The sequence below is a fragment of the Callithrix jacchus genome, chromosome 10 (genome assembly GCF_049354715.1).
Source record: "Callithrix jacchus isolate 240 chromosome 10, calJac240_pri, whole genome shotgun sequence".
NCBI lineage: Eukaryota > Metazoa > Chordata > Mammalia > Primates > Cebidae > Callithrix > Callithrix jacchus.
Window position 1 is genome coordinate 3,405,388 of NC_133511.1, and position 18,731 is coordinate 3,424,118.

General features: G+C 37.9%; 1 protein-coding gene across 8 annotated transcripts in view; it reads left to right on the forward strand.

Moving 5' to 3' along the window:
• The window catches only part of DYNC2H1 (dynein cytoplasmic 2 heavy chain 1), a 375,588-nt gene that overhangs the window by 258,812 nt on the left and 98,045 nt on the right, over positions 1 to 18,731 (forward strand). The gene's annotated exons all lie outside the window — the stretch shown is intronic.

Here is an 18,731-nt window from a genome sequence, read left to right on the forward strand (position 1 = left end):
TAGAAAACCAATGGTAAAAGTAACTTTAATTATTGCAAGGATCTCATCTTACATTTTAGGGACATAATCCAGGTATTTGTTGGAAAGTTTCCTTCTCGGTGAAATACAGGTTAACTTGTGTGACTCAATTCCCAGAGTTTGGGGGCAGATTAAAGTCTACTCCATAGTTTTGGCACCTTAGTCCCTACAATTTTCTCTGGCTCCTTCTGAATTTGCACTGTCCATGTTGTTTTTGATCCACATTAGATTTAACCTTAAAGCACAACTTATATCTGTTTTTTAATAAGAAATCCACTCATGATTTTGTAGTTTTAGTGATCATTAATGAAGTTGCCACATATTGCTAAGATGTGGTTTTCTTATGTAAGTCACTTTTCTTTGAACTATATTCTTTGAAGTTTGGGGATTTCTTAAAGTTCCCACAGTTGACTCCTCCATCTGTGCAAAGTTTCCTTGGACGTGTCTTTTAGACTTTTGCACTACCTGCGTCTCTTCATCTGATTTTACTGCTAGTCTCTCTCCCTCACTGCCAGCACACATACGCATATACCTTCTTTGTAATTCTAAGAAAACTTTTTTGGATTGTTACATAAAGAAGACTATACAAATGACTTCAAAGGTGTACATGTAAATTATTTGCCTCCTATGACCCAACTCAAGATTAGAAACTCAATATATTCTCTGCTTTATCTGATTCTTACATACAGAGGAAACAGGGTAGAATCTGGGCAGAGTGCAACGTCATAGGAGCACTGAGGTATGTGGACAGAACAAATTATAGAATATGTTGAAGGGAAATTGCTATTTTAGGAGAAATTATAATTTTCTGTAAAATTATAATTTTGAATGCTAATTAGTTAATAATGCAGTTAAGTATTTTGAATTCTCATCACTTATGTAACAGTGATAAAAATGTGGCTTCCAGAGCTAGACAAGTTGGGGTAGATTTCAGCTCTAGAGCTTCCTCATTGTAGAACTTAGGAAAGTTATTGGACTTTTCTGTAAGATGGGTAGAATGAGAGTACTTACTGTCATTACCTACTGTCGTCACCAGCAGTGACAGTACTCATGAGGATTACACGTATTAATACACGTGAAGCTTCTATAATAGTGCCTGATATATGTAAGCACTCTTTTAACTATTCATTTAACATTTATTGAATGTACTTTTATTATAAATGGTCATTTATAATATATGATCATTACTTCATTTTACCCTTTTTCAAGCAAATTATTTATATAATCATATTATTGGTCATTCATTCATTCAGAATATTGTAATTGAATACCAAACCTGTTTTCAGTGATTTTATGCCAGGGACTATACAGAGATACTTGTGGACAGAACAGTCATGGGACCTACCTTGCAGTGTTTACAGTTAATTCATAAGAGAGAGATTAAAAGATGAAGCAAGTAAATATATTACAAATTATCGCCAATGCTGTGGTTGGAAAGCACAAGTGCTGTTGTAATAAGGGAGGAGACTTATTTTGGCCTGGATAGTTACGGGGAGCATCTTGTTTGAGAAGGGAAATTGAATCCAGGATATTAGCAATGAGAAGCTAGCCAGACAGAGTTGGAGGGGAAGAGTATTTTAAGCCAAGGTGACAGCATACACAGATTTCCCGGGAAGAGAAAATGCTGGGCGCATTCAGTAAAACTGACAGGATGTCAGTGTGATTGGAGTACAGAGACTAAAGCATAGGGTGCATGAAGTAAGGGAATCTCTGATCTGAATGTTGTTTCCCTCTCGAAATTCATATGTTGAAGTCTTAACTTTCAAAGTGATGGTATTTGTAGATGGGCCTTTGGGGGGTGTGATTAGGGCATAAGAGTAGAGTCCTCACAAATGGGATTGGTCCCCTTATTAAAGAGGTCCAGAGAAATCCCTTACCCCTTCCTCTGAGTGAGGACACATCAAAAAAACGGCCACCTGTGAATCAGGAAGCAGGTCCTCACCAGATATGTGCAGAATCTGCTGGTGGCTTGATCTCAGACTTCTCAGACTCCAGACTGTGAGAAATACATTTCTGTTGTTTATACGCTACCTAGTTTATGGTTTGTTGTTATGGCAACCAGAACAGACTAAGACAAGGAAAGGAATTTTATTCCAAGTACAATGGGAAACCATGAAACTTATAGGTAGAGTGGGTATGATCTAGCTTACAATTTCAAAAAGTTTTTGAATAAAGCTGTTGTGTAAAAGATGGTAAGAGAGAAAGTAAGGAAAACATTCAGGCAGCTCATGCAGTATTCCAGGTAAGAGCTGATGGCCCCTTACATTGTGATGGCAGAGCAGATGAAGAGCAGTGGACGCCCATGAGTAATGCCAAAATTTAGTTATTATCAGAAAAAGAGTCTCTGGAGTATCAGTGAAGGAAACAAAAAGCCAAATAAAGAACAGAAGACTGTGTTATTGCAGAAACCCTGAGGATCCTTTAGTTAGGAATGAAAGTGTTAACTAGGCCAAATAGCTTCTGAGAGGTTAAACAAAATGAGGACAGAATTGACCACTGGATTTTCAGAATGAAAGTCTTCACTGGTAACCTTGACAATAAAAGTTTACGTGGAAAAAGGAGACTGGAAGTTAGATTTAAAGGCTAATATGAGACGGGGAGGTGGAGTCAATGTATCTAGACAATTCTTTTTTTAAATGTGCTCAAAAGGAGAGTAGCGAAATAAGGTGATCAAGATACAGGGCCTAATTTTTCTTCGAGAGGAAAAGTAAGTATTAGGTTGATTGTAGGCTGTTGAGAAAGATCCAGTAGAAGAAGTAGTTGAAGATGCTGAAAAATTAATTAAAGCAATTAAACCATTTAGGAAAACAGAAACAATAATTTTTGCTAAATGAGGGATCAATAATAAATATAGACACTGCTGCTTCTTAAATATATTAAATTTTTTTTTAGATACAGATTCTTGATGTAACTATTTCTCTCAGTGTGAAATCACTGAAGTTTATCTTGCCTTGCTTCTGGCCACATAGAATTTCATTATTTCAGCATTCACAAGATTATTTGGTTTGTGTGTTTGTTTTTAATTATTAGCTCAGTCAGGCTATATGAAGTGTTTTTCCCAATTTTTACAACTGGTGATATAATTCCAGATATTTCTTTTAGCTCTTCTTAATGTCATATTTCAAAACAATTCCATCAATCAAGTTTCAGCTTTCTGTCCTTCGTTTTTTTGACTTGGCTTAGTTGACCAAATAGAGTGCTACAAAGTTGCTAAACATCCTTGTTCCTAATTTAATCTTTGTATATCTATTCTTTAAATCATATAATAGGTGGCTAGGCACAGTGGCTGACATCTGTATCCCAGCATTTTGGGAGGCAAAGGTGGGTGGATCACCTGAATTCAGGAGTTCGAGATCAGCCTGGCCAACATGGTGAAACCCCATCTTTACTAAAAATACAAAAATTAGCCAGGCTTGGTGGTGCACAACTGTAGTCCCAGCTACTTGGGTGGCTGAGGCAGGAAAAGTCACTTGAACCCAGGAGATGGAGGTTGCAGTGAGCCAAGATCATGCTGCTGCACTCCAGCCTGGGTGACAGAGAAGACTCCTCCTCAAAATAAACAAACAAACAAAAAGTAGATAAATGATATAATATAGGCATTTCATTTAAGTGTACTGACTTGTGGTCTAGGTTTAGCTCGATTTTTATCCTGTTATTTTGCATGAGCTGCCCGAGTAATACTGTAGTTCCCAGAAACTTTTTCAAACCCGTTTTTCTCAACACATCAGAGGTAAATGTGCAAGAATATTTTAATTATTTTGAAGTACCAGTTTTCTCCAAAACTCAGCTTCTTTCTTCTCGCCACTGTTTTTCTTAATTAGAATTATTAGTTTATGAGAAAATCAGTTTATTTAGGATATGTTAATAAATGAACCGGAGAGGAGATCTACTAGTGTGTTATTTCAACTGAGAGAGAATGTTTACCCAGCTGCCCTAAAGATTCTAGAATTTAGCAATTTCAAAATTGCTATTAGGGGTTTATGTTAATACTTAATTTAAAATCCTACCACAAGCAAACTTTTATTCTCAAAAAAAAAATTTTTCAAGTTTGTTCTTTCCCAAACTTGAGCTCCTTTAAGGGAAATATTGATAGATATGGAATTAATCCATGTATCTTTTAATGGCTAGAATTTTAGAATTTTCCTGTTAGGGATCATCAGAAAAAACTACCATCATGTTGAAACTGGAGTATGGAGTTCCTGAAATGTTTCTAGTGAATAAAGGGATTGGAAAATATAAATTAAGTCTACATTATTGATTGTGACTAATAATTTAAGGTGTCCAAAAAAATGTTATTATAGCTGATTTGGTATGCATTCTCTGCTGTTGTATATTTAAGGAGAAAAAACACTATCATAAAGAAGGTAAAGACCAGCTAAGCTTATTTTGACAGTAGACATTGTTTTATTTTCATGAAGCCAAGGACTCACAAAAACTCATGACAGGTAGCATTACGACTTCCCAATGTAATCGGGGTCCTTTTTCCAAATGAGGACTTAGAAGCTCCATAAGGCAAGCAAGAAAATGTCATTCATAAAAAAGCATGTGAGTGTCTGGCTATTCTAGATACTTGGCAGAGAATGATGAAAAGGAAATGACAAACATACAGTTCAATTTTACTAAAATGTTAACGTTTCCGTAACATTAACTATTAGCAATATGTGTAAAGAAGCTAAGTACATACGTTTGACTTTTAAAAGCTCAAAATATTAACAACTTCGGTAGATTCTAAGAATTTTAATGAATTATGAGCAAAAGGGCTCAGTAAGAGAGGTTTCTATTGAGAAAGTAAGGGAGATAGGAGGCTTCAGTGAGACGCAGTCTCGTTTTGATGACTTTTTTTTAAAGGGTCGGTATTTCATTCCTGAGTTTTATTTGTTAGAATAATTGTAATTGGTCCCTGGAACATTTTTATGATAGCTGCTTTACAATCCTTGGTCAATAATTCCAACTGCTGTGTCATGTTGGTTTTTGCATCTGTTGATAATCTTGCTTTTTAAATTTAAGTTGAAGTATTACTGGTTCTTGGTATAATAAATAACTTTGTACTATATCATGAACATTTTAAATATTTGTAAGATTCTAGTTCCTATTTAAATCTTGTGTTTTATTTTATTTATTTATTTATTTATTTTCGAGACGGAGTTTCGCTCTTGTTACCCAGGCTGGAGTGCAATGGCGCGATCTCGGCTCACCGCAACCTCCGCCTCCTGGGTTCATGCAATTCTCCTGCCTCAGCCTCCTGAGTAGCTGGGATTACAGGCACTCGCCACCATGCCCAGCTAATTTTTTGTATTTTTGGTAGAGACGGGGTTTCACCATGTTGACCAGGATGGTCTAGATCTCTTGACCTCGTGATCCACCCGCCTTGGCCTCCCAGAGTGCTGGGATTACAGGCTTGAGCCACTGATGTTGTGTTTTATTTGTTAAGCAGGTAATCAACCTAATTGAAGTGCAGAATGCATGTCTTGATTCACTTTTATAGGTTGTGGTTCCAACATGAGTTTAGTTTATAAAATCTTTGCAGTGCTATTCTGGTCTGCCTCACTTGTGTCTTACACAACAGGACTTCACCACCACTACCATCACTACCCACTCCCTAGTCTTCACAGAGCCAGCTGTGAGAGGGAGGGTTCTTGTTACTTCAGTAGTGGGGTGGAGCCCAGAATTCCATCTACAGGCACTGCAAGGGAGGAGCAATGCCTCTTACTTTAGGGAGCAGGCAGAAGTCAGAGCACTTCCTAGCATCTTCACCTGGCATCTCTCCTTCTGCTGAAGGCCAGGGATGACTCATGACTTTTAGTAAAATAATTATTGATTTCTTCTTTTTTAATTTGTAGAATATTTTAGATTGGTAAGTTAGCTATGTATTGGCCTTTTGTAATTTAGTTAAATTAGTAATAGAAGGTTGCTGGAGATTTCTAAAAATGAATTATGTAAAGCCTAGAAATTGTAACTCTAATTCCTATTGGGCTGAATAAGTTAAGAACTCACAAGAATACTCTAAGTACTTTTATTCAGGCAAGGGCCCAAAATACATTTTTTGATCAGATTGAAACTGGGAAAAGGTATCAGTTTAACTCATTGTGTATATCTGGGCTGTTTCTAACCTTCAACCTTGTTCAATAACCAGAGGAGAGAACTGAGACGGCAAAGCTAAATACAGCACCATAGTCCTTTATTACACAGGGAACTTTTATCTTCTTTCCTTTTCAAGAGTTTTAAACATGCAGAGAAACTGTATTTTGTAATTTTTAAAACCTGTATTATATTTCGTTTTATATGTTTGAGCTCTGTTCAGATTGGTTGAAACTCAAGAAAGAAGTGGAGCTCATGTATTCTGGATTAATCTGCAGCGTTTCCAAATTGTAAACTAGTTAGATCACCTTTAATAGACACAGATAAGAACAAATGCTTTGTATTTGTAAAGTAGTTTTGAATGCAGGAGACAGTAGAACTGGGAATAGAATTTACATCTTAAGAGATAAGAATATTTAAAATGGTATAGGCATTAAACATGCTTAAACTTCCCCTTTTGTGAAACATAGTCAGAACCAGGGACTATTGAATAGCCGGGGGTACAACAAAAATGATGCATTTGGAAGAAATGATGTAACTCTGATTTGCATCTTTTGGTTGGGGCATTTCCTTAATGTCTTTTTGGATTGAATATAATGATCACTCTTCATTACTAATTCGGAAGTGAAGCGGTATGCTAGGCATTTAAAGTGGCAAATGCCAGATTCTTAATCCTGTGTGTGCATAGATGAATGTGTGTGTCACATGTGTGAGAGAGAAAGCAAGAGAGTCAAGGTTAAAGTCTTTGTAGCTATTATATTCATGCATTTTAAAGTGAAACACTAGAAAATAAAGCAAGAGGGATAAGGACTCAAAGTTTGTTTATAAATTAACCTTTAATAAGAAAAAGTTTTTAATTTTTAGTTTAATATAGTTTATCATTATTTTTATAAAATCTTATTGGTGAGGTAAGGTAATATAAAATTTTAAAATAGGACGAAATTAGATATTGTTACCATTCAGTCTTAATACACTTTAATGTTGTAAAGCATGGAGTATGGAACTTCACTGTTGGTTTAAAATTCCAGATCTGCCACTTGTAGATGTAATTCTGCCCATTTCATTTACTTGCTTTGCCTAGTTGCTCTGTGAAATGGGGATAGTAATAGACTGTCATAATGACTAGATTAGTTAACGCTTGTAAAGCACTTTGAGCAGCACCTAGGCAAATGCTGAGTGCCTAAGAAATACAAACTTACAAACACAGATTTTAAAGAGATCAGGAATGAATCGCTCTTTAATGCCTCTGTATTCTTGAAATTTGATATCCCTTTGATAACTGAACAATTTAGAAGAGTGGCATAATTTTTCTATCATTTATTTTAAAGATGTAATTAACAGAAATTTATTCTAATAAGATAACAAAAAAATAGGTCTGTAGAAACGTGTAGCCTAGTTTAATGTAATGGGTCATTTTTGAATCCTAATTAAGTTGCATATTAAGCAAGTTTTCAATCAACTACTAATGAAGTTGTTCTAAATGAATTACTTCTCTGGGAAGAATGATCATTATTTTTAATAAATGATTAATATATGAGTCCTGGCTAAATGTTAATACTTATTGTGTTTCATATATACACATTTGTATGTGTCTGAGTGTGGTGTGTGTGTGTATACTGCTTTATCAGATGAGTTTTTTTTTTTTAATATTTTATTATTTCAGTAATTATTTCTAGAATGTTTGTTTATCATTTTTCCACTAAATCAAAGTATTCTGAAGGAAATCTTAAATAATTATTTATACATAATTATGAGAAGTTTTAAAATCATCTAGGACACCTACTTACATTTTATCAGGTCACTTATGTCTTATTTATATAGTAGAAGCCCAGTTTTTTCTTTAGTTTTAAAAGTTTGTTGTTGTTACCTTTTAAAAAACTCCGTACATTGTAATTGTACCTATTTTGGGGTGCACTTAGATGTTTAAATACATATATGTTGTGTAGTGATCAAATTAGGGTATTAGTTATCCATCAGCTAATGCACTTATCGTCTCTTCGTGGTGAGAATATGGAAAAGCCTCTCTTCTGACTATTTTCTTCTGTACTTTACTGTTGGCTGTGGTCACCCTGCTGGCATTCTATTGAATGCCAGAACTTACTCCTTATATCTGATGATAACTTCGTGCCTGTTGAACAACCTCTTTTATCCTCCCTTTATGTATCCCCTCCACAGTCTCTAGTGACCACTGTTTTACTCTCTGCTCCTGTGTTATCAACGTTTTTCCTAAGATTCCACGTGAGTAAGATTATGTGGTATTCGACTTTCTGTGTTTGGCTTATTTCACTTAATGTAACGTCTTCCCACTTCCTCAATATTGTCACAACTGACAGGATTTCATTCTTTTTTTTTTTCTTTTTAACTGAATAATATTCTATGGTGCATATATACCATGTTTTATTTATCCATTCATTGTTGTACATTTAGGTTAATTCTGTATCTTGTCTCTTGTAAAAAGTGCTACAGTAAATGTGGGAGTTCAGTGCCTTTATGCTGATTTCATTTCCTCTGGATATATACCCAGTGGTGAGATTGCAAGTAGTTCTAGTTTTAGTTTTTTGAGAAACCTCCATACTTTTAAAATAATAGCTATACTAATGTGCAATTCTGCCAGTACTGTGTAAGTGTTCCCTTTTCTCAATATCTTTACTAACACTTGTTTTATATTGTCTTCTTGATAATGGCTTTCCTAACTGGAATGAGACGACATCTCATTGGGTTTTGATTTGCATTTCCCTGGCTAAGGTCTTTTGCCAATTTTTAAATTATATTTTTAAAAAAACTATTGAGATAATTCCTTTTATATTCTGGATATTAACCCCTAATCAGATGTATCATTTGCAAGTATTTTCTCCCATTCTGTAGGTTAACTCTTCACTCTGTTTCCTTTGCTGTGCAAAAGCTGTTTAATTTGATATATCACAATTTGAGTATCACATTTGTCTCTTCCTACTTTTGCTGCTTGTGCATTTGAAGGCTTATTTAGAAAATCCTCGCCCAGCTCAATGTACTGAAGATCTTCCTGCATATTTTCTTCTAGTATTTTCATGCTTTGGGTTTTACATGGAAGTCTTTAATTAATTTTGATTTTATTTTTGATATAATGAGAGGTGGGGGGGTCTAGTCTCATTCTTTTGAATGTGGATATCTAATTTTTCTAGCACCATTTATTGACAATACTGTCTTTCTCCAATGTGTGTCCTTGGGACCTTTGTCACAAAATCAGTTGGCTGACTTTGGGGTGGAATAAGATGGCAGAATAGAAGCCTCCACCAGTCACACACCCCTCACCGTGCAAGGACACCAATTTAACAACTATTTGGACACAAAACCACCTTGGTAAGAATAAAAATCAGATGAGCACTCATAATACCTGGTTTTTAACTTCATATTGCTGAAAGGAACATTGAAGAGGTAGGAAAAACAGTTTTGAATTGCAGACACCACCCCTACCCTGTCCCCAAGCAGCAGTGGCATGGCATGGAAAGCATTTTGGTGCAATGGGGAGAGGGAGATTGCAGCATTTGTGAGGCACTGAATCCAGTGCTGCCCTATTACAACAGAAAGCAAAGTGGGATGGAAACAGCTGACACCCACACACGGAGGGAGAATTTAAACCAACCCTAGCCAGAGAGGAATTAAAGATTTCAGTAGCAGGAACCCGGGATAATCGTGGAAAGCAGGGGCTCTAAATAATCGTGAAAAGCAGTCCAGGCCACACAGCTTTCAACTCCTATGTGAGCAGTGCTGCTAAACTAGTCCCAGGGACAGTGGACTGGAAGGGGCATGTGACCTACTGAGGCATCTGCTGGGCAGCTTAGGGAATGCTGGCATCACCCTTCCCCTAACCCAGGATATACCGCTCACAGGTACACAAGAGACTCCTTCCCTCTGCTTGAGAAGAGAAGGGGAAAAAGTGAGGAGGATTTCATCTTGCATCTTGGATACAAACTCTGCCACAACAGGACAGAGCACTGGTCAGAGTTGTGAGCCCTTTTTCTAGGCCTTAGCGCCTGGAAAACATTTGTAGACACTCATTGCATCAGAAAGCAACCTCTTGGCTGAAGGGAAGGACCCAATCCTGGCAAGATTCATCACCTGCTAACTGAAGATCCCTTGTGTCCTGCATAACCACCAGTGACACACAGGTACTACATTGAGGGCCTTGGGTAAGACTTTGAGACTTACTGGCTTCAGGTGAGACTCGGAACATTCCCAGCTGTGGTGGCTGTGAGGCAAGACTTCTCCACTTGAGAAAAGTAGAGAGTTAGGCAGCAGCTTGGCTGCAGAGAGGGAGAGCCCCAGTTTCAGGACTTGGCTCTTAGATGGCATTTCTGGACTTGCCCTGGGCCCAGAGCCCACTGCCCTGAAGGGTGAGTCCCAGGTCAAGCAGCATTAACTACAAGTGGACTGAATATTGGTGGTAGTCTCACAATACTCCTCATGAGCCTGTTGTGGTGGTGGCCACGAGTGAGGCTCCTCCGTCTTTGGAAAGGAGAGGGAAGACTGGAGAAAGACTGAGTCTTGTGGTTTGAGTGCCACAGTACTCGGCCCCAGTAAAATAAAATACCAGGTAGAGTTCGAAGGTTTCTGACTCTAGTTCCTAGCTCCAGACAGTACCTCTGGACACACCCAGGGCTTGGGGAAACTTACCAACCTGAAGGGAGGGACACAGGCCTGGCTGACTTTGCTACCTGCTGAGTGTGAAACCCCAGGGCCTTGACTGAACACAGGCCATAGCCAAGGAGTGGTTACTACAGGCCTTGGGCAAGACCCAGTGCTGTGCTGGCTTCAGGTCTGACAGTACAGTCCTAGTGGTAGCCACAGGAGTGCTTGTGTCACCCCACCCCCAGCTCCAGGTGACTCAGGACAGAGAGAGGCTCCATTAATTGGGGTGAATGTAAGGAAAGACAACAAGAGACCCTGCCTGATAATCCAGAGAATTCTTCCAAATCTAGTCCAAGACCACCAAGGTGGCACCTCTGTGAAGATGCAAGCATCACAGTATTACTGGGCTTGGAGTACACCCTAAAGCAGGTAGAGCTTAGATCACACCACCCAAGGCCTTGAAAATATCTGGAAAGCCTTCCCAAGAAGGCGCAAACAATGTCAGACTAAGGAAACTACAATAAATACCTAAGTCTTCAATACCAAGACACTAAAGAAAATCTGCAGGCATCAGCACCATTCAGCGAAACATGACCTCACCAAGTTAGCTGCCTAAGGCACCAGGGACCAATCCTGGAAAGACAGAAATATGTGACCTTTCAGAGACAGAATGCAAAATAGCTGTTTTGGGGAAACACAGAGAAATTCAAGATAACACAGAGAAGGAACTCAGAATCCTATCTCATAAATTTTAACAAAGAGATTGAAATAACTAAAAAGAATCAGGCAGAAGTTCTGGAGCTGAAAAATACAGCTGGTATACTTGAGCCTTTTGATACCAGAATTGATCAAGCCGAAGAAAGAATTAGTGAGCTTGAAGACAGATTATTTAAAAATATACAGTCAGAGAAGACAAAAGAAAAAAGAAAAACAATGAAGCACACCTATAAAATCTAGAAAGTAGACTGAAAAGGGCAAACCTAGGAGTTATTGGCCTTAAAGAGGAGGTAAATAAAGAGATAGAGGTAGAAAGTTTATTCAAAGAGATAATGAGAGTTTCTCAAATCTAGAGAAAGTTATCAATATGCACATGTAAGAAGGCTGTAGAACACCAAGCAGACTTAATCCAGAGAAGAGTACGTGAAGGTACTTATCAACCAGACTCCCAAAGATCAAAGAAAAAGAAAGGGTCCTACAAGCAGTAAAAAACAAAACAAGTAACATACAATGGAGCTCCAACACACCAGCAGCGGACTTTCCAGGGGAAGTCTCACAGGCATCACATTTAAAGCACGGAGGGAAAAGTACTTTACCCTAGAGAGTATCCAGTGAAAACATCCTTCAAACAGGAAGTCGAAATTGTCTTGATTTTATTTGCAGGTAGCTCCCTATTAGTGGATAGTAACACTACTGGGTTTTGTATGTTAATTTTGTATCCTGAAAATATACTGAATTTGCTGATTAGTTCTAACAGTTGTAGATGGACTCTTCAGAGTTTTCTGTATTGAAGATGCTGTCAGCAAATAGGAACAATTTGGTTTCAATTTGGTTTCTTCCTTTCCTGTTTGGATTTTCTTTTTATCTTGCCTAATTGCTCTGGCTAGAACTTTCATTCCTATGTTAAATAAAAGTAGTGAAAGTGGGCAACTTTGTCTCGTTCTTTTTTTTTTTTATTTTTTGAGACAGGGTCTCACTCTGTTGCCCAGGCTGGAGTGCAGTGGCATGATCTCACTTGCTGCACCTCCAGCTCCCGGGCTCAAGCGATTCTCTTGCTTCCGCCTCCAGGTAGCTGGATTACAAGCGTGCACCACCATGCCCGGCTAATTTTTGTGTGTTTAGTTTCACCACGTTGCCCCGGCTTACTCCTGAGCTCAAGTGATCTGCCTGCCGAGGCCTTCCAAAGTGCTGGAATGAGGTGTGAGCCGCCACACCCAGCCTTTCTCTTGTTCTTCATCTTAATATTCAGCTAGATGTTATCTGTGCATTTGTCCAGTGTGGCCTTTATTTTGTTGAGGTAGATACCTTCTGTTTCAATTTGTTGATGGTTTGTCAGGAAGGGATGTTGAATTTTGTCAAATGTCTTTTTTGTGTCTGCTGAAATGATCGTGTTGCTTTTGTCTCCTTTTAACGTGTGTCACTTTTATTTATTTGCATATGTTGAACCATCTTTGCATCCCTGGGGTGAATCCCACTTTATTATACTGAATGATGTTTTTAATGTATTTTTGAAATTGGTTTGCTAGTATCTTTTTGAGAGTTTTTATATCTATACTTTTTAGGGATATTGGCCTGTAGTTTGCTTTTTCTTTGTGGTGTCCTCTGGCTTTGGAATCACAATCATGCTAGCTTTGTTTAGAATTGTTTCTTCCTCTTCATTTTCTTAGAATAGTCTGAAGAGTGTTGGTATTAGTTCTTTAAATGTTTGGTAGAATGTAGCAATGGAGTATCAGGTCCTGAGCTTTGCTTCGAAGCCGTCTATTACAGTTTCCACACTTGTTATTCTGTGTATTTGTATGTGTGTTTAGAGATGGGGTCTCACTCCATCACTCAGGCTGCAGTGCAGTGGTATGATCTTGACTCACTGAAGCCTTGACTTATTGCTCAAACTATCCCCGTGCCTCAGCCCCCCAAGTAGCTGAGACTGCAGTTGTGCCCCACCATACCTGGCTAATTTTCATAGAGATCGGGTTTTTCCATGTTGCCCAGGCTGGTCTCCAACTCCTGAGCTCAGGCAGTCCACCCATTTTGGCCTCCCAAAGTACTGGGATTACAGGCATGAGTGACCATGCCCAACTCCATTTTTTAATAATTTTATCTTGGTAGATTGTATGTATCTAGTATTTTATCCATTTTTTTCTGTTATCAAATTTGTTGGCATGTAGTTGTTCATAATAGTCTGTTATGATACTTTGTATTTCTATTATCAGTTGTAATGTCCTCTTTTTTTTACTCTGGTTTTATTTGAATTTTCTCTTTTTTCTTAGTCTTACTAAATATGCTTGTTGATTTTCATTGACCCATTGGTTATTAGGAGCATGCTGTTTAGTTTCCTTGTATTTTTACAATTTCCTAAATTTTTCTTGTTGATTTCTAATTTTATATAATTAGTTACTTGATATGATCTCTGTCTTCCTAAATCTCTTAAGACTTATTTTGTGGCCTAACATATTCCAGAGAATGTTGCATATGCAGTTGAGAAGAATCTGTATTCTGTAGCTGTTGGATAGAATTTTCTGTTAATGTCTGTTAGGTCCCTTTGGTCTATGGTGCAATTTAAACCCAATGGCTTTTTGTTAATTTTTTTTGTCTAGATGATCCGTCCATTGTTGAAAGCGGGGTCTTGGAATCCCCTACTATTATTATATTGCAGTGTCTGTCTCCTTGTAGATCTGATAATATGCTTTTTATATTTTGGTGTTTTTCTCTTGGGTGCATCTGTATTTACAATTGTTATATCCTCTTTTTGAATTTACTCCTTTAGCCTTATATGATTTCCATAGTCTTTTAAAATTATTTTTGACTTAAAGTCTATTTCACATAATATGGCTATTCCTGTTTACTTTTGTTTTTTATTATAAGGAATATATTTTTCCATCTCTTACTTTTAAGTCCATTTGTCTTTAATGATGACATGCGCCTCTTGTAGGCAGCATATAGTAGGGTCTCTTTTATTTATCAATTCAGACACACTATATCTTTTAATTGGAGAATGATATGGTTTGGCCATGTCCCCACACAAATCTCATCTTGACTTGTAATTCTCGTAATCCCCATGTGTCATGGGAGGGACCCAGTGGGAGGTAATTGAATCATGGGGGTGGTTTTCTCACTCTGTTCTCATGATAGTGCGTTCTCATGAGATCTGATGGTTTTGTAAGCATCTGGCATTTCCCCTGCTGGCACTCATTCGCTCTCCTGCTGCCCTGTGAAGAAGTGCCTTTGGCCATGATTGTAAGTTTCCTGAGGCCATCCCAGCCATGTGGAACTATAAGTCAATGAAACCTCTTTTCTTTATAAATTACCCAGTCTAAGGTGTTTTCTCATAGCAATGTGAGAACAGACTAATACCGTAAATTGGTACTGGGAGTGGGACATTGCTGTAAGATACCCAAGAATGTAGAAGCAACTTTGGAACTGGGTAATGAGCAGCGGTTGGAACAGCTTTGAGGCCTTGGAAGACAGGAAGGTGTGAGAAAGTTTGGAACTTCCTAGAGACTTGTTGAATGGCTTTGACCAAAGTGCTGATAGTGATACGGACAATGAAGTCCAGGCTGAGGTCCTCTCAGATGGAGATGGGGAACTTTTTGGGAACTGGAGTAAAGGTCACTCTATGCTTTAGCAAAGAAACTGGGGACTTTTTGCCCCTGCCATAGAGAACTGTGGAACTTTGAACTTGAAAGAGATGATTTAGGGTGTCTGGCCAAAGAAATTTCTAAGCAGCAAAACATTCAAGAGTAAGCAGAGCATAAAAGTCTGGAACATGATGCAGTAGAAAGCAAAAAAACCATTTTCTGTGGAGAAATTGAAGACAGCTGTGGAAATTTGCATAATGAAAAGCCAAACACTAATCACCAAGACAGTGGGGAAAATATCTCCAGGGCATGTCAGAGAGACCTTTATGGCAGCCTTCCCATCACAGGCTTGAAAGCCTAGGAGAGAAAAACGGTTTCCTGTGCCAGGTCCAGGGCCCCTCTGCTGTGTGCAGCATTGGGACTTGGTGCCCTGCCTTCTATCTGCTCTAGCTGTGACTAAAAGAGGTCAAGATACAGCTCAGGCTTTTGCTTCAGAGGGTGCAAACCCCAAGCCTTGGCAGCTTCCACATGGTGTTGGGCCCCTGGCTGCACAGAAAACAAGAATTGAGGTTTTGGAACCTTTGCCTAGATTTCATCCGGTGTATGATAATGGATGGATGGCCAGGAAGTAATCTGCTGCAGGGCCAGTGCCCTCATGAAGAACCTCTGCTAGGGCAGTGCAGAAGGGAAATACGGGATTGTAGCCCCCACACAGAGATCCTACTGGGGCATTGCCTAGTGGAGTTGTGAGAAGAGGACCATCATCCTCCTGACCCAAGAATGGTAGATCCACTGACAGCTTGCGCCATGTTCCTGGAAAAGCCACAGACACTCAACACCAGCTGTGAAAGCAGCCAGGAGAGGGGGGCTGTATCTTGCAAAGCGACAGGGGCATACCTGCCCAGGGCCATGGGAACCCACCTCTTTCATCAGGGTGGCCTAGATTTGAGATATGGAGTCAAAGGAGATTGTTCTGGAACTTTAAAATTTAATGACTGCCTTATTGGATTTTGGACTTGCATGGGGCCTATAGCCTCTTTGTTTTGACTAATTTCTCCTCTTTACTTACCCAAATGTCTGTACTCCCATTGTATCTGGGAAGTAACTGACTTGCTTTTGGTTTTACAGGCTCATAGGCAGAAGGGACTTGCCTTGTCTCAGATGAGACTCTGGACTTAGACTTTTGGGTAATGCTGGAATGACTTAAAACTTTAGGGGACTGTTAAGAAAGGCATGATTGTGTTTTGAAATGTGAGGACATGACATTTGGGAGGGGCCAGGGACAGAATTATATGATTTGGCTGTGTCTTTACACAAATGTCATCTTGAATTATAACCCCTATAATCCCCACATGTCATATGAGGGACCCAATGGGAGGCAACTGAATAATGGGGGCAGTTTCCCTCTTGCTCTCGTGATAGTGAGTTCTCACAATCACAGTCATATTTTATAAGCATCTGACATTTCCCCCGTTGGCACTCATTCTCTCTCCTGCTATCCTATGAAGTGCCTTCGGCCATGATTTTAAGTTTCCTGAGGACTCCCCAGCCATGTAAAACTGGGAGTCAATTAAAACTCTTTTCTTTGTAAATTACCCAATCTTGGGTATTTCCTTATAGCAATGTGAGGACGGACTAATTTGGAGAATTTAACCCCTGTATGTTTAAGATTATTAATATGTAATGACTTCCTCCAGCCATTTTGTTAAATGTTTTCTGGTTGTTTTTAGATCTTTGTTTCCTTCTTCTTCAGTGTTGCTAAGCTTTGTTTACTATTTATTTTTTCTTTATTTGTGTATCTGTTGTACTTTCTTTCTTTGTTTTCACCATAGGGCTAATATAAAGAATCCTGTAGTTGTAATAGAGTATTTTAAGCTAATAACATAACTTCGATTGCATAAGAATGCTACATGCATTTCTCCCATTTATATTTTTGTTATCTTAATTTACATGTTTGTGTATCATGGGTTCCTTAGCCACTATTTGTAGCTGCTATTTTTTTAACCATTTTGACTTTAAATCTTCATACTAAAGGATTGAAAGATTTACATAGCACCATTACAGCAATTAAGTATTCTTAGTTTGTTATAAATTTACATCTGCTGGGGGGTTTTATACTTCCATGCGTTTTATGATCATTTTTTGTAAGGCTACTCTAGTGGTGATGAATTACCTCAGAATTTAATTATCTAGAAAGGTCTTTATTTCTCTTTCACTTCTGGAGGAAGTGTTTGCTGGATATTATATTGTTGGCTGATTTTTTTTTTTTTTTCTGTCAGCACTTTCTCATCCTATTCTCTCCTGACCTGGAAGGTTTCTGCTGAAAAATCTGATTGTCTAGTGGGGATTCCCTAATATGTGACTTCACATTTTTCTCTTGCAGCTTTTAGAATTCTCTCTTTGTCCTTGACTTTTGACAGTTTGATTGAAATGTGGAACTTTCAGGGTTGATATAATTGAGGCCTTTGAGATTCCTGGTACTGGATGTTCATATCTCCCCTAAGATTTGGGAAGATTTCAACTATTATTTTTTGAAATAGATTTTCTGTGACTTTCTCTGTCTCTTCTCCCTCTTACCCTTATGGTACACCATTAAGTGAAAATATTTTCACTTAATGGTGTACCATAAGACCCATAGGCTTTCTTCATTATTTTTTTCTCTTGTTTTTCCCCCTTGAACTGGATTATTTTAAAAGACCTATCTTCAAGTTCAGAGACTCTTTCTTTCTGCTTGTTCTAGTTTGTTTATGAAACACTCAATTGTATTTTTTAGTTTATTTTCAATAAAGTAACAATTGTATAAGATATTAGACTATTATACGTAATATTTACTAAAATTTAATATTCTTATTAAAGTATTTTTAATCTTTTGATTATATTTGTAGATATTGGTAGAAAACTAACCATTTAGTTAAATAATTCTATTTTTAAATATCTAAACTAAAAATGTAACTAATCTTTTACATTCTTATACATAATATTTAATTCTAGAATGAATATGCAAAATACAAGTAATTTTTTTCTTCTTCATATCTTGGTGGAAGAGTTACTTTGATAGAAGTTGAAGTTGTTTTTACATTTACATAAGGTGAAGATTGCCTTTTTGGAGACAGCATCTCACCGTGTTGCCCAGGCTGGAATTCAGTGGCACAATCTCTGCTCATTACAACCTCCACCTCCCAGTTTCAAGCAATTCTCATGCCTCAGCCTCCCAGTTAGCTGGGATTACAGGCATGTGCCACCACACATGACTAATTTTTATATTTTTAATAGAGACAGGGTTAAACCATGTTGGCCCAGCTGTATTCAAACTCCTGGCCTCATGTGACTCCTCCAGCCTTGCCCTTCCAAAGTGCTGGGATTACAGGCGTGAGCCACACCGTGGCCAGCTGAAGGTTACTTTTCACATTTTCTTACAAAGATGTGCAAATGCAGTTCAAAAAGTGATTTTAATTTCATTAATACTGAACATAAACTTTTAAAAATTTTATGATACAAATATTGTCAGTGACAAGAATTGCACATCTCTATCCCTATTTTACCCTGCTCTCTCCCAAATCCCTTTACTTCACACAAGCAAGAGAGTGTATTTATGAGCCTTATCTATTAGTGTCATGCTAGCATTCACTTCGCTCTTTTATTTCTTTTGATAATTTATCATATATATTTCAAGTTCCCTGCTTTAAGATCTAACATTTTAAGACTGGCTGCCTTACGTTGCTTTGATTAAGGAAA